The following is a 13,780-nucleotide window of genomic DNA, read 5'->3' on the forward strand; positions in this document are numbered from 1 at the left end:
GATAGAAACAGAAGGAGAGACAGTAACAGGAACAGGAAGGAACAGGAACAGGAATGGGCACAGACACAACAGTAGGGAACAAAATGACACCAGGAACAGAAGAGAAAAACAGGGGACACAGAAGCAGACACAGGTGGAACAAAAGGCCCATGGGGAGCAACAGACACAAGCGGAACTGGAGGCCCATGGGGAGCAACAGACACAGGTGGAACAGGAGGCCCACGTTGAGCAACAGACACAGGCGGAACAGGAGGCCCATGGGGAGCAGACACAGGAGGACCAGGAGGCCAACAGGGAGCAGCAGACACAGGTGAGAGCTGGATGGTCGGATACAAAGGTGCTGCGACATCCACGGAGGCAGGTGGATCTGCAGTGATGTCCACGGAGGCAGGCGGACCTGCAGCAATATCCTCGGAGGCAGGCGGGCCTGCAGCGATGTCCACAGAGCCAATGCCGGGAATGGACTGCGGCAACAACCTGGAGGAACAAACAGAAACAAAACCCACTGGGCCGCTCCCAAGGCTCACTTGAGCTATGGGAAGCTTGCAGTGGTGCTTGAGGTCAAGCCCACGGCTGTTAAAAAGGTTTTCTGAATGTTCCTTCCATCTCACCTAGTCTTGCACTACAGGTCACTCCTCCCTGCAGTGTTGCTCAAGACGGGTGGACCCTAAGTGCTTACCTGAGCTCTCATCATCATGATACAAGACAGGATGGTTCTTCGCTTTTTACGGGAACAACGAGATGCTCGTGTGCTCTCAGCACCAGGGGATTTGCTGTCTCCGGCTTGGTGGCGTTGAGACATAGTCAACTCAGGCTGAACAGAAAGAGCCGGAGTTTCATCCCAACGGAGCAACCACATGCCCTAGTCTTGCTTTCTCACTGCGTCCTTGGTAGGCTGGTCTTTCTGTAGTGTTGTGGAGCAATAAGGAGGCCGACGCATGTGTGGAGACGAGTGAGATTTTTCATGACAACTGCGTTGTCTGTGCACCGGTTCCGAAAGTATGCAAACTAAAGAGGGTCTATAGTGTTTGGAATGGTCTCCTGGATATGAGTCATGACTATTCTCTCAAAGCACTTCATTACAATTAGGGTGAGTGCAACAGGGTGATAGTCATTTAGGCAGGTCACAACACTTTTCTTTGTGAGGGACACAATGGTGGTGGTCTTGAAGCAGGATGGTACAAAAGCTTGTGCAAGGGACAGATTGAATATGTCCATAAACATGTCAGCCAGTTCTGATAAGCAAACCCTGAGTACACGCCCGGGGATGTTGCCTGGGCCGGCTGCTCTCCGTGGGTTTATTCTCTTCAAGGTCCTGCACACATCCACTGATGTCACAGTGAGTGTTGTGTTCTGTGTGGCCATAATGTCTCTCAGTCGGCCAGGGTTGAGGGCCTCGAAGCTGGCATAGAACTCATTTAGCTCATCAGGTAGTGTTGTGTGGTTGTGCTGGTTGTGACCACCCTACTCATCTGCTGGTAGTTGGTGATATGCAGCAGTCTTTGCCACATGTGCCTGGAGTCTGTGGTGGTGTAGCAGCCCTCCAGCTTCAGCCTGTACTGTCTCTTGGCCTCTCTGATAGATCTATACAGGTCATATCTGGATATTTTGTAATCTTCAGTGTTGCCTGAGAGAAATGCAGCAAGGCAAGTACATAGCATGGACTGAACTTTACTGTTTATCCAGGGTTTCTGGTTGGGGTATTTTCTGCAGGAAAAAAATTGTTCCTACTTTCTTGTAGGAGCAAAGCTTTCAATGCAGCTGGTGATGTAGACCGTTACCCCAGAAGCATAGTCCTCTAGATCAACAGTACAGTCCTCTCTCACAGCAGAGGTTCTGAACACATCCCAGTCTGTACTGTCAAAGCAGTCCTGATGCACTAGGTCAGTTTCTTCATTCCACACTTTGATAGTTTTACTCACTGGAAGTGCTTGCTTGAGGAGTTGCCTGTGTGCTGGGTAAAGAAACATGGAGATGTGGTCGGACTGTCTGAAGTAAGGCCGAGGCACAGCTCTGTAGGCCCCCCTCACATCACCGTAGACTTGGTCAAGTATGTTACTCTCCCTCGTCTGAAAGCTCAGATGCTGATGATACTTGGGGAGGACAGTCCTCAGATGGCAGTGGTTGAAGTCACCAGCAACAATGAACACAGTGTCCAGGTGCGCTGTCTCTTGTTTACTAATGGTGTCATGCAGCAGCCCTAGCACCATGGCCAAGTTTGAGCGTGGCGGGATGTAAACAGCCAGAATAAACAAAGAGCTGAACTCTCCTGGCAAATAGAAGGATCTGCACTTCACCATCAGCAGCTCTAAGTCAGCTGAACAATGTTTTTCAACAGTCTTTACATCGGAACATCACCTGTTGTTCACGTAGATGCAGACACCACCGCCTTTGTTCTCCCCCGATGCTGCTGTGTGGTCCCTGCAGTGGACAGAGTGCATTTCTAACTGGATCGCTGAGTCTGGCGTGCTGTCCGAGAGCCAGGTTTCCATGAGAATAAGAGCACAGCCCTCTCTGATCTCACACTGAGTTGTTATTCTGGTCCTCAGTTCATCCAGCTTGTTTTCAAGGGAGCAAATGTTAGCTAGCAATAGGCTGGATAGCCTATTGTCATGTAGCCCTAGCCTTCATGTCGAACTTTATTGATCTCCAGTAGTGCCTCTCTACTGCAACTAACTGTTCCGAATGGTATACTTACATTTAAAATAAATACTAAAGTTAAAATAAATAGCATTGGTTGCAGGAGCAACACTCAAAGATGTCTGCCACGGTGGGCGCCATCTTGTAACATGTCTTTTGGTCTATCTATCTATCCGTCTGTCTCTCTGTCTGTCTGTCTGTGTCTGTCTGTCTATCTCTCTATCTTTCTATTGGTCTGTCTGTCTGTCTGTCTATGCATCCTTCTATCTATCTATCTATCTATCTATCTATCTATCTATCTATCTATCTATCTATCTATCTGTTTGTCTATCTGTCTGTCTGCCTATCTATCTATATGTCTGTATCTATCGGTTTATCTATCTATCTATCTATCTATCTATCTATCTATCTATCTATCTATCTATCTATCTATCTATCTATCTGTCTTTCTATCTGTCTATCTATCCGTCTGTCTATCTATATGTTTGTCTATCTGTCTGTCTGCCTATCTATCTATCTATCTATCTATCTATCTATCTATCTGTCTATCTATCTGTCTATCTATCTGTCTATCTATATGTTTGTCTATCTGTCTATCAGTCTGTCTGTCTATCTATATGTCTGTCTATCTGTCTGTCTGCCTATCTATCTATATGTCTGTATCTATCGGTTTATCTATCTATCTATCTATCTATCTATCTATCTATCTATCTATCTATCTATCTATCTATCTATCTATCTATCTATCTATCTATCTATCTATCTATCTATCTCTCTGTCTGTCTATCTGTCTGTCTATCTGTCTAACAGTCTGTCTGTATCTATCTGTCTGTCTGTCTGTCTGTCTGTCTGTCTGTCTGTCTGTCTGTCTATCTATCTATCTATCTATCTATCTATCTATCTATCTATCTATCTATCTATCTATCTATGCTGTGTTTCCAGAAACTTGTATACATCAAACTAGTAACTTTACAAGAGAAGGAAAACATTCTAAACTCTCAATGGAGGAATGAAGGGAAAAAGATTTCTTCCAACTAATTTTTGGAGCATTTCTGTTGCCCTATCCTTTATGAAAGTTTAATGATGGTCCCAGTTCAGCCTTGGTGCTATCCAAGTGGAGCTCATGCCTCATTCAACTGTAGCCTACTTGGAAGTCAGGACAACACAATCTCAGACATTCACAATGGAATTCACATTTGGACACTTGGGCAAGATTCAACTTGCCTGAGTTCTCCAACATAAACGCACCTGATGTCTCATAGCTGAAATGGGGCACACGATGAACAGTAATGCTGCAGGGTGGTGCCCTTTGAAAGGTTGTTTAAGGACCACCCTACCAAATTAGCTGTAACTGAAGTCCCACAGTATAACACATATACATAAAACAACTGAGAATTCAGGTCTTAGATATTTACAGGAATGATGTTAGGATCCATTTAAACTTAAAATAGTAATAAGCTAAATATGTATATATACTGTGTGTATATTTAAAATCAACAATGTGGAAGACACTATGAGATGATGTTGTGGTTTTAGTTGGTTGTGTTTATGTCTTGAGATGGTGAAATGAAACGGTCATTATGATAATTTATATGATTTACAATATTGCTGTCCTATGACATCGTATCACATCTATGAAATGTGATGTTTTTAAAAGAATCATTGGTCCCACTTTATATTAAGTGTCTCTAATAACAGTGTAGCTACACATGAACAACATATGTAATAACACTGTAACTATTGATGATTAACACCATGTGGTTTCTGTGTAATAACGGAGTGGCAGCACGTAATTAATATCATAAAAGTTACATTTTAAGATAAGGGGACTTCTGCTGTTCCATCACATTAGAGACTGGCTTTTAAAGCTGAAACTAGTCAGAATGTCACAGCACTAGCAACATAAATGCTGGTTAAATGTTAGGAAAGCTGGCAGATTCAGTCTAAGAAATGTCTTATTACATACTTCCTTTTACTGCTGAAAAAAGAACTTTAGAAAAGACTGCTGTTCCAGTCTGATTACAGATGTAATTACATTTATGTTACTACTCTTGTGTAATTACATGAGCGAGAATAGGCTATTACACCTATCAAGATACACTTGTGTAATTACATGAGGCAAAACTGAAGTTGATACACATGTATAATTAGATAAGCTGTACTTCTGTACTCCATCTGTAACAGTGACTGAACCATCAGTAGTTACATCGTTGTTGCATATGTAACGACACAGTTATTAGATATAAAGTGGGACTGAATCATTCTATGTTTCTAAACCAAACCTGTCCATAGACCGTTGGACAAACGCAGATGGACAGGTGGGTAATTATATGAAGTGTGTCTGCTGTGTTTTGTCTATACTGCACTAATATAAGAACTGTTGCGTTCTTTTCATGCTTTATGAATGTAAATTAAAAGGAGTCTTATGGTCAGCAGTTGTTCATTAAGAGCAGTATGACTGCCTCACTAATGACCATGCTGTGGTCACACCAAAGACAGAACACGCTCTAGTGGATTACAAGCAGGAGAGTGTTAGCCACGAAGCAATTAACACAACATGTTAATCCCATGATAATTACCCATATCTATAAATACATCCATATAGGCCTGGCACACTTTTATAAATGATGATGTCATGGATGTCAAAATAATGTATCGACCAGGCCTGGACTTTCAAGCCATAATATAGCCATGAGCAGCGAAGCGACAGATTCATTTATTTCATTTCTAAGCCGCCATTCAGCACAAGATAATCATTTTTCAGGAGATCTTTCTAAAGAGATCAGATAAAAGATAATGAGCTTGCAGAAAGAAAAAAACGGATTCAAAGCTACAGAGAAAATGGGACTCCTATCAAAACTGCCCCCATCAGATAAACAGCACTTAAAGCTTTCATCTTTGAGAGAGAGGAGAAAATCAAGCTGCTTCAGATCTGAAAACATCCACAGGTGTTTCTGTTCATCCTTCCACTGTGAGAAGACGACTCAGTGCTATGGGTCTGAAAGGATGTGTAGCTGTTCAAGAAGAAGCTCACTGAGAAAAGGAGACAGACACATCAAACAAAGAAGCTGAACAATGGACTGACCACCCCAGAGTCCAGACCTCAGCACCACTGAATGGGTTTGATTACTTCAGAAAATCATCAACCAGCTTCTAAGACTGAACTCTGGAGCTGTGTCTGCAGATTTCATAGAGGAACTGAAAGTGAAGCTGTAATAAAGGTACAGAGTGACACACTGAACACTTAAAGGGGTGATATTAGATTGCGTTATTAAAGCATCTGCTTCACTTTATTTTATAAATATGTTTCACACAAGCGTTTAACGGCCTGCCTGCAGCACCTAGAAACCAAAAACAATACACAAACACACAGAATGCCCCCCTGTGTCCCACTGAAATCTGATCCTGCAATTTGCTTTGTTGTCGTTTCACTCCATGAAGTTAAGACTGAATGTTTTGACATGTTTTGAGCCTCTGAACAAAGAAGCTGAACAATGGACTGACCGCCCCAGAGTCCGGACCTCAACATCACTGAATGTGTTTGGGATTATTTGGATTGTGAGAAGCAGAACATGTAAAAGCAACTTCTAAGGCCCAATCCCATTTCACCCCTCGCCCCTACCACTGAGGCCTTAGCCTTCTGTTTTGCATGTTTACATCTAGGGTTAGGGTGTCCCAGTTTTTGTTAAGATTGAGGGGTAGGGTGAAGTGTTAGGACTATATGGCCCTCCAAATGGAAGATTTTCAGAGTCAACACTCCAAACTGAGCGTTATTAGAAAAAAAGAAAGACCCGCAAGGTGGCTGCATGAGCGACCAAAGAAACCCAAAAATGTGAGAATTTTCTCCGTTAAAAATTATGAAAACCACTGTATTATATTAGTTTAATGTACAGGGTGGGCCATTTATATGGATACACCCAAATAAAATGGGAATGGTTGGTGATATTAACTTCCTGTTTGTGGCACATTAGTATATGGGAGGGGGAAAACTTTTCAAGATGGGTGGTGACCAGTCACCGTGGGCCAGTTGAATGGCCCCCAAGGTCTCCCGATCTGACCCCCTTAGACTTTTATCTTTGGGGTCATCTGAAGGCAATTGTGTATGCTGTGAAGATACGAGATGTGCAGCACAAACTACGGATACTGGAAGCCTGTGCTAGCATTGCTTCTGTGGTGTTGCTATCAGTGTGTGAAGAGCGGGAGAAGAGGGCTGCATTGACAATCCAACACAATGGGCAGCACTTTGAACACATTTTATAAGTGGTCAGAAACTTGTAAATAACTCATGAAAGAATAAAGTTATGTTAAAACCAAGCGCACCATGTTTTTCTTGTGAAATTCTCAATAAGTTTGAGGTGTCACACGACCCTCTTCCCACTGAAAAAACTAAAGTTGGATGCAAAATTGCCGCCATGGTCAGCACCCATCTTGAAAAGTTTTCCCCCTCCCATAAACTAATGTGCCACAAACAGGAAGTTACCATCACCAACCATTCCCATTTTATTTTGGTGTATCCATATAAATGGCCCACCCTGTAGTTTCAGTGTATTTTGGTCGTTTTCTTCATAACAACCAAAAAAAATTGCTAATAGCATGCTAACATCTAAGTAGTTAGCTAGCTAACTTTCCCGGTCCACCTTAAATAGTCCAGCAGTTCTGATGTCTGAAGTGGCAGAATGTCACTGCAGCTCCATTTAAGGTGGAGCATGAAAAGTCGGCCAAGAAGCTGGTGAATATCTGACCTCAGCTTCGTATCACCAAAGAATTAGCGGTGGGTGATAATAAATAATTACCCCCCTCTTTGAAAGCATATGATGACCTAAATGTAACTAAAGCCCGACAATGAGGAGCTAAACTGCTGTCACTGAAGACTGGCTGGGTCGCCTACAGAGCAGTGCTAGTATTTTTTTGAGGGTCCCATCTCATAGGCAAGATTTCAGTTCCAAGGGTTAGTGTGACACTCGAAATCAAGGGGTAGGGGTAGAAAGAAGAAATGGTATTGGGCCTAAGACTGAACTTTGGAGGCGTGAAAAATATCCCTGCAGATTTCTTTGAAAAACTGACAACAAGACTCCTAAAAAGAAAAAAGCTGTAATAAAGACAAAGGGTTAACATTCATTGTATATCTAGTTGTTGAGGCTTCTATGTTATTATGTTAAATATGTTTTCTGTCTTTTTCCTAATGCTGAAGAAATCAATAACTTGCACTTAACAGCCATTTTGACTGGAAATACGGTAAACGAAGGGATGTTGTCAGACCTCTGCATCGTATATATGGATAAGATTATTTTCTTCTAGTTAATTAAACCATAGCTTCCTCCTTTCTGCATCTAATCATTAACATCCTCAATAGCACAGTGAAAGTAAACACTGAAACCCAGATATCACTGTGGTGCTACTGAAAGATGGAGCTTGTTGAGACTAAGAGAACTGAATTGTTGGTACTGTGGACTGTAGATTTTTTGATAGGTAGATCCAGGTATCAGTCCATTTAATCTTCTCCCAGAATCCTGCTTGTGGAGAACAGCCCGACTGGTTTCATTTAACTCATTGCATTAAAGTGCATTAAACTGGTCAATCATAAAGAAGCTGAAGTGAAGTAAATCTTATTTGTATTGCATTGACTCACTCAGCAGGCTTATAATGCACATTAAGCAGTATGTTCATTCAACAGGAAAGTTGAGATTGTAAACTTCAAGAAAATGATTTTATACAGTTAGGTTTAATGCCAATTTTTGCTGCTGTCAGAAGAAAACCTTGTATCTCCATTTTTGTCATTTTTCAGTTTTTGACATAATTTGAAAATACCAGTGTAAATTTAATGAAGGATGGACCAAAAGAAATGACCCAAAATTACTTGGAAAAAACTCTGGTTCCATTCCTTGTTTCCTTCTCCTGTAAAGTTACAATTTTGGAGATATGAGGTTTTCTTTTGACAACAGTGATGTTCTTCTGCGTGAAATCTACGTGGCACACTGTGGCCTATGCCATTGTGAGTGTTTATACCTGTGAGTTGAGCTGCTCTGCAATTACAACAATTTTTCATCTTTCTGTCATCAGTTAGCTGGAACCGAGCCTGTACTGTGGTGAGAGGCTCAGTACGCTCGCATTAGCTTAGGCTACTGCTCAAAACACTACAGAACAGGTTTGATATTGTCTTTCTGTCACTCCAGCAAAAGTCAGTCAACTTTGCCCTCACTGTCAAAAGTTTTTATTGGCTATACTTAGCAGAGCACCAAATAATTGGTTAATCTCTCCTCAGCTTAATCCAGTTCATCCAACCCTCAAATGAATTTAAAAAGGTGACGAAGAAGAAGAAGCTGGAAATGTGTAGGAGGCAATGTGGTGGAGTGAAGTGGAACAATCACAGATGTTGATGTACAGCGTGCAGTTATGTTTCTGAGGAGGTGCAGATCAGGCTATTGCTTAGGGTATGCAGTTAAGTGGTACCTATGCCAGGGTCGGAAACATATGGCTCTTTTACTGCCCTGTTGCAGCTCCACAGCAGAATCAGATTTTTATGTAAAAAATAAAATAATCCTCCTTTGCAGTAAAATGAAGCTCTGCTGATCGTTCAACACAGTTTTAGCAATAAATGATCTTAAATGCTGGACTTAATGTAGACTATACCTGCTGAGCTATTGACTTTTAACCCTGAAGGTTGGCGCCCAGCTTGCCGGCCACCATAGCAACACAGACAACCTTGCCTAGCTAGCAGGTAGTGAAACGGCATAGAGAAAAATTTAAGGTGATAATCAATAATTTGGAGACGAATGGACTTGCATTTGCATTTATAATCACTCCAACTGGTTTCCTTATACATTTAATCTGCAACGAGAAACTGGCAAACGCTAAAAAGTCACAAAGCTGAATGCAGCTTCTTGTTCACCTGCTTCTTGTTCGACTTCTCCCGTTCCACCATAAATGGTGCAGCAGTTACATTCTGGTGCCTCAGGCACTATTTAAAGTGGAACAGGAAAATTTGAACAAGAAGCTGGCAATGAGAAGCAACTATAGCCTTGCGAAAGTCGAACGCTGAGAGACATTTTACAAGAAACTATTTTACTTTTGAGGAAAGGTTTCCTGCTGGAGATGCAAGAAAAGTGGCTACAGCTGAGCTAATGCTTAAAGCAGAGCAAAGTAAGACCCAATCCCATTTCTTCGTTTTACCCCTACCCCTTGTTTTCGAGTGTCACCCTAACCCCTTGGAACTGAGTTACAAGGACCAGTCGTTGAAATCTTGCCCTACAAAATGGGACCCTCCAATAAATAAATAAATAAAATGTCGTTTCATTTAACAGCCACTAGCGCTGCTCCGTAGGCGACCCGTCTTTAGTGATAGCAGAGAAGGGAAAGGTTCAGCTCCTCACTGCTGGGCTTTAGTTACATTTAGGGCATTTAGGGCATATGCTTTCAAAGAGGGGCTATAAGACAATTATTTATTATCATGCATTCCTGAAGTCAGTTATTCACCAGCTTGTTCAAATTTTCCCGGTCCACCTTAAATGGAGCAGCAGTTCAGCAGTTACATTCTGGCACTCCAGATGTGAACACTGCTGGACTATTTAAGGTGGAACGGGAAAGTTAGCTAGCTAGCTACTGAAACATTAGCATGATTAGAAAATTCTCAAATTTGTGGGTTTCATCGGTTGCTCGCACAGCCATCTTGCCGATTTTTCTTTTTTTCTCATAACACTGTCTTTGGAGCCTCTGAAAAACCTCCATTTATAGGGCCATGTAGCCCTAAGACGTTGCCCTACCCCTCTATCTCAACAAAAATCGGGACACCCTAACCCTAGACGTGAACACGCAAAACAGAGGGCTAAGGGCAGAGTGGTAGGGATGTAGGGTGAAATGGGATAAGGCCTTAGTCTGCATTTTCGTTTATATTATATATGTTAGCCTGTACTAGGACATACTGCGCACATAGCACATACTGAGACATATTTACAGGCAAGATGGTAAAATGGACATAAAATATTGTGGCTCCCAAGGTGGTTTGATTTGATTCAATTGAAGCATAAATTGGCCTTTAGATACTCCTGTGTCATAGGAGCAAAAGTGAAATGTGAATTGTGATGCCGTATTTGAATCCTGGCACCTCAAACTTTTAACCGAGCACTTGAGTAACTGTGCACATTCCCTAATTTGAAGCCTAATTACCTTCTTATGTGCATACTGTTTTGTTATTTCGCACCTTGTCCCATCACAATTACTGCACAAATAATCACCCAGTACAAAAATAGCCCTGATATAGAGGAAAACAATTGATGTGTGCAATGTTCCCTCTTAAAGCTTATCTGGCCAAAATCTGTGCATTTTTCTTACCAGAGTTCACAAAGCAGGATTTGCTTGCTGTTGTCAAAAGTTGTCAAACATGGCTAACTGAACAATCTTGCTTCGCAAAGCACCCACCTGGTGCTCCCTCTCCAGACAGGTATTCAGAACAAGTACGTGCTACTGCAACAAGCGAAGCTACCTACTCCTTAGAACCAAAGTTATAGGCTCTTATTCATCTCCTGTGGCTCCTTTAGCTTCTGAGAGGTTTCAAAGGAAACTAGAGGGACAGGACAGTGAATCGTGTTCCGGTTCACCCAGGCCTGCTCAGATCCTGTTTTACACTTGGCTGATCCTCAAGTAAATTTGCCAAAGACGGTCTATTTTACTGAGGATGCCTGTGGTAACACAACCATACAAATTACATCTCGACAAGGGGGGTCGGATGGGTGTGTGAGGCAGACAGAGAGAGTGGTTTACAGGCCCGCCAGGGAGAAGATCTCAAAGAGAAGGTCTTATTTTCTGCTCCTATTCACTTTTGACAAATTTAGGCAAGTGTGTAGATGGTTCTGAGTTGTGTGGTCTGTGGAGTGTGATGACAACGTGATGTCCAAAACCAAAGCTGTGGAAACAGCCGCCAAATGAGTCTCAAATTGAATTAAGTCACACAACCAAAAGGAACATACTCACTAATGACCCAAGAAATATGGCTGGGGGGGGCATTCGGGGGTCATGTAAATACTAGACTGGGTCATTTTAGTGGTGTGAGATGAAGGGAGGCATTTCTTGTGGTTTTAAAGTGGGTGTTTGGTCAATTAGTGAGAAAGACAAAGAATGAGGCAGAGTGCACGGTCCTCTCAGTTATATAAAAATTATGTAATGGGGTCACTTCCCCACAAAACAGCCTCTCATATGATTTACATTCTACTGTTAAATAATTCACTTTTAATGGAACATGTTTCCTTTTTGCAACCATGACTATATAATACGTGAATATTAGAAACAATATCAGCTAGTGTAACGTTGTGGTGGAGCGATGAGGAGGCGGACACATGTGCGAAGACAAGCAAGAGCTTGTATGCTCTGGCACATAAAGTCACTGAGCTCTTCAGTAAGACATATTCAAATGCCAATAGAGCTTTGGTGCCCTGTTCTGGAGACATCCCACCAGAGTTTAGCCCCAAGCCAAATCTACACACTCAAAAGATGTCTCTTCAAGGGTCCTTTAGTAAAGACAATGGTTCTATGTAGAACCATGAGTTCTTTATAGAACCATTGCATGCTTAAATGGTTCTGTGCATGGTGAGAAGGTTCTTTAGACTGATAGAGAATGTGTTGTATATGGTTTTACATACAACCTTTTTGAAAAGGGTTCAATATAGCACCAATAGGGGGTCTTCTATTGTTACAAACCTGACATATATATACACACACACACACACACACACACACACACACACACACACACACACACATATATATACATACATATATACACAACTTCACATGAGAAACAAAACACATACTTTACTTTAAATGTAAGTCAGTGGAACCAGATTTTTTTCCAAGTCATTTTGGGTCATTTCTTTTAGTCCATTCATTATAAACTTTATGTAAACAGCAACAGGTATTTTCAAAAACTGAAAAAGTAATTTTATATATTTATATATATAATATAGATATATATATATATAAATCTCTGTAGTAAAGTGTTGTATCTGACCTGTCCTGGACGGTAGATCTCCAGGACCAGGATGGAGCACAGCTGGTTTCAGAGTGTTGATTGCTTGGATAATCAGCATCCAACTAGCCATGAACACAATGCTTTAACCAGGTGGTCTCTGTGTGCCTGAGACCAAACGTGTCTGAATTCACTAAACAGGACTGTTGGGGTACTTTTGGACATATATTATATGCACCTATACTAATTATTTAATGAACTGCAGGCATCCACGACTCCGCTCCTCCGGCTCACTGGGTAGACCCAGCCGCTCTGAGGGGAGGAGCAGCGGAGGAGGAGGAGGAGGAGGAGGAGGAGGAGGAGGAGGAGGCTCTCGGCTTCTGGACGTTTACGCTGGGATGTTAGCGTATGGCTTCGGTAGCTATACGCGGAACTTCATGTTTGTGATTTTTTTCAACGGAGAAAGTGAAGACTGATTAATTTCTACAGAATCCAGTCCGAAAATCGCTTCGCACGTTGATCAGTAGTGCCTGACCTCCTGCTTCTCGTCGGCTGTTAGATCTTCACAGCAGCCAAAGTGAGTAACGTCAACAGTGGGCAAGACCTGCAGCTAGCGAGCGAGCTAGGACAGCCAGCTAGCTGGCTACATAAACTGCCTCAAGACTCGGTCTCGTGTCTTTATGCCGTTAATTAAACGCGAACTGGCCTGGTAGTAGCCAAAGGGTCTAGCTAAGGCTGTACATTTTAGAAAACGTCTCGACAGCCCGAGAAAGTAATGATAGAAAAGTTAGCCAGCAGCGTTAGCATGCTTTTGGGCTAACGTCAGTTAACGCAGTAGGCTACGGAGACTGCGTTTCGGTGTTAGTCAACAAGCTAGCTGTCAAAACATTGCCGTTGACATGGCTACAACTGGAGTGGTAACTTAGATATGGTGGTTTCAGTAGTGAGTTGTAGCTGTTTAGTCAGTTTACAGCTGTTTCATTGCGTATGTAAACGTAGGTAGCTAACACGGTGTCTTCAGACTCTACGAGGCTGAAATCGACTTGTTCGAATGTTCCCGTTCCACCTTAAATGATGCAGCAGTTACATGCTGCATCGTTTAAGGTGGAACGGGACAATGTGAGTAAGAAGGTGGCGTCAGCGTCTTCCAGACTCTTGTGGTACCTTAGCTCGGTTTAACGC

At 42.2% G+C, this 13,780-nt stretch overlaps 1 protein-coding gene across 4 annotated transcripts in view; it reads left to right on the top strand.

Annotated features, from left to right (window-relative positions):
* The first annotated feature begins 12,965 nt into the window (after positions 1–12,965).
* The window catches only part of micu1 (mitochondrial calcium uptake 1), a 114,990-nt gene continuing 114,175 nt past the window's right edge, over positions 12,966–13,780 (top strand). For all 4 annotated transcript variants that reach the window (XM_017694067.2, XM_017694068.2, XM_017694069.2 and 1 more), the window contains exon 1: positions 12,966–13,175. The gene's annotated coding sequence lies outside the window, so the exon portion shown is untranslated. The remainder of the gene's footprint in view (positions 13,176–13,780) is intronic.

Source organism: Pygocentrus nattereri, chromosome 5, assembly GCF_015220715.1.
Source record: "Pygocentrus nattereri isolate fPygNat1 chromosome 5, fPygNat1.pri, whole genome shotgun sequence".
In the NCBI taxonomy this organism is placed as follows: Eukaryota; Metazoa; Chordata; class Actinopteri; order Characiformes; family Serrasalmidae; genus Pygocentrus; species Pygocentrus nattereri.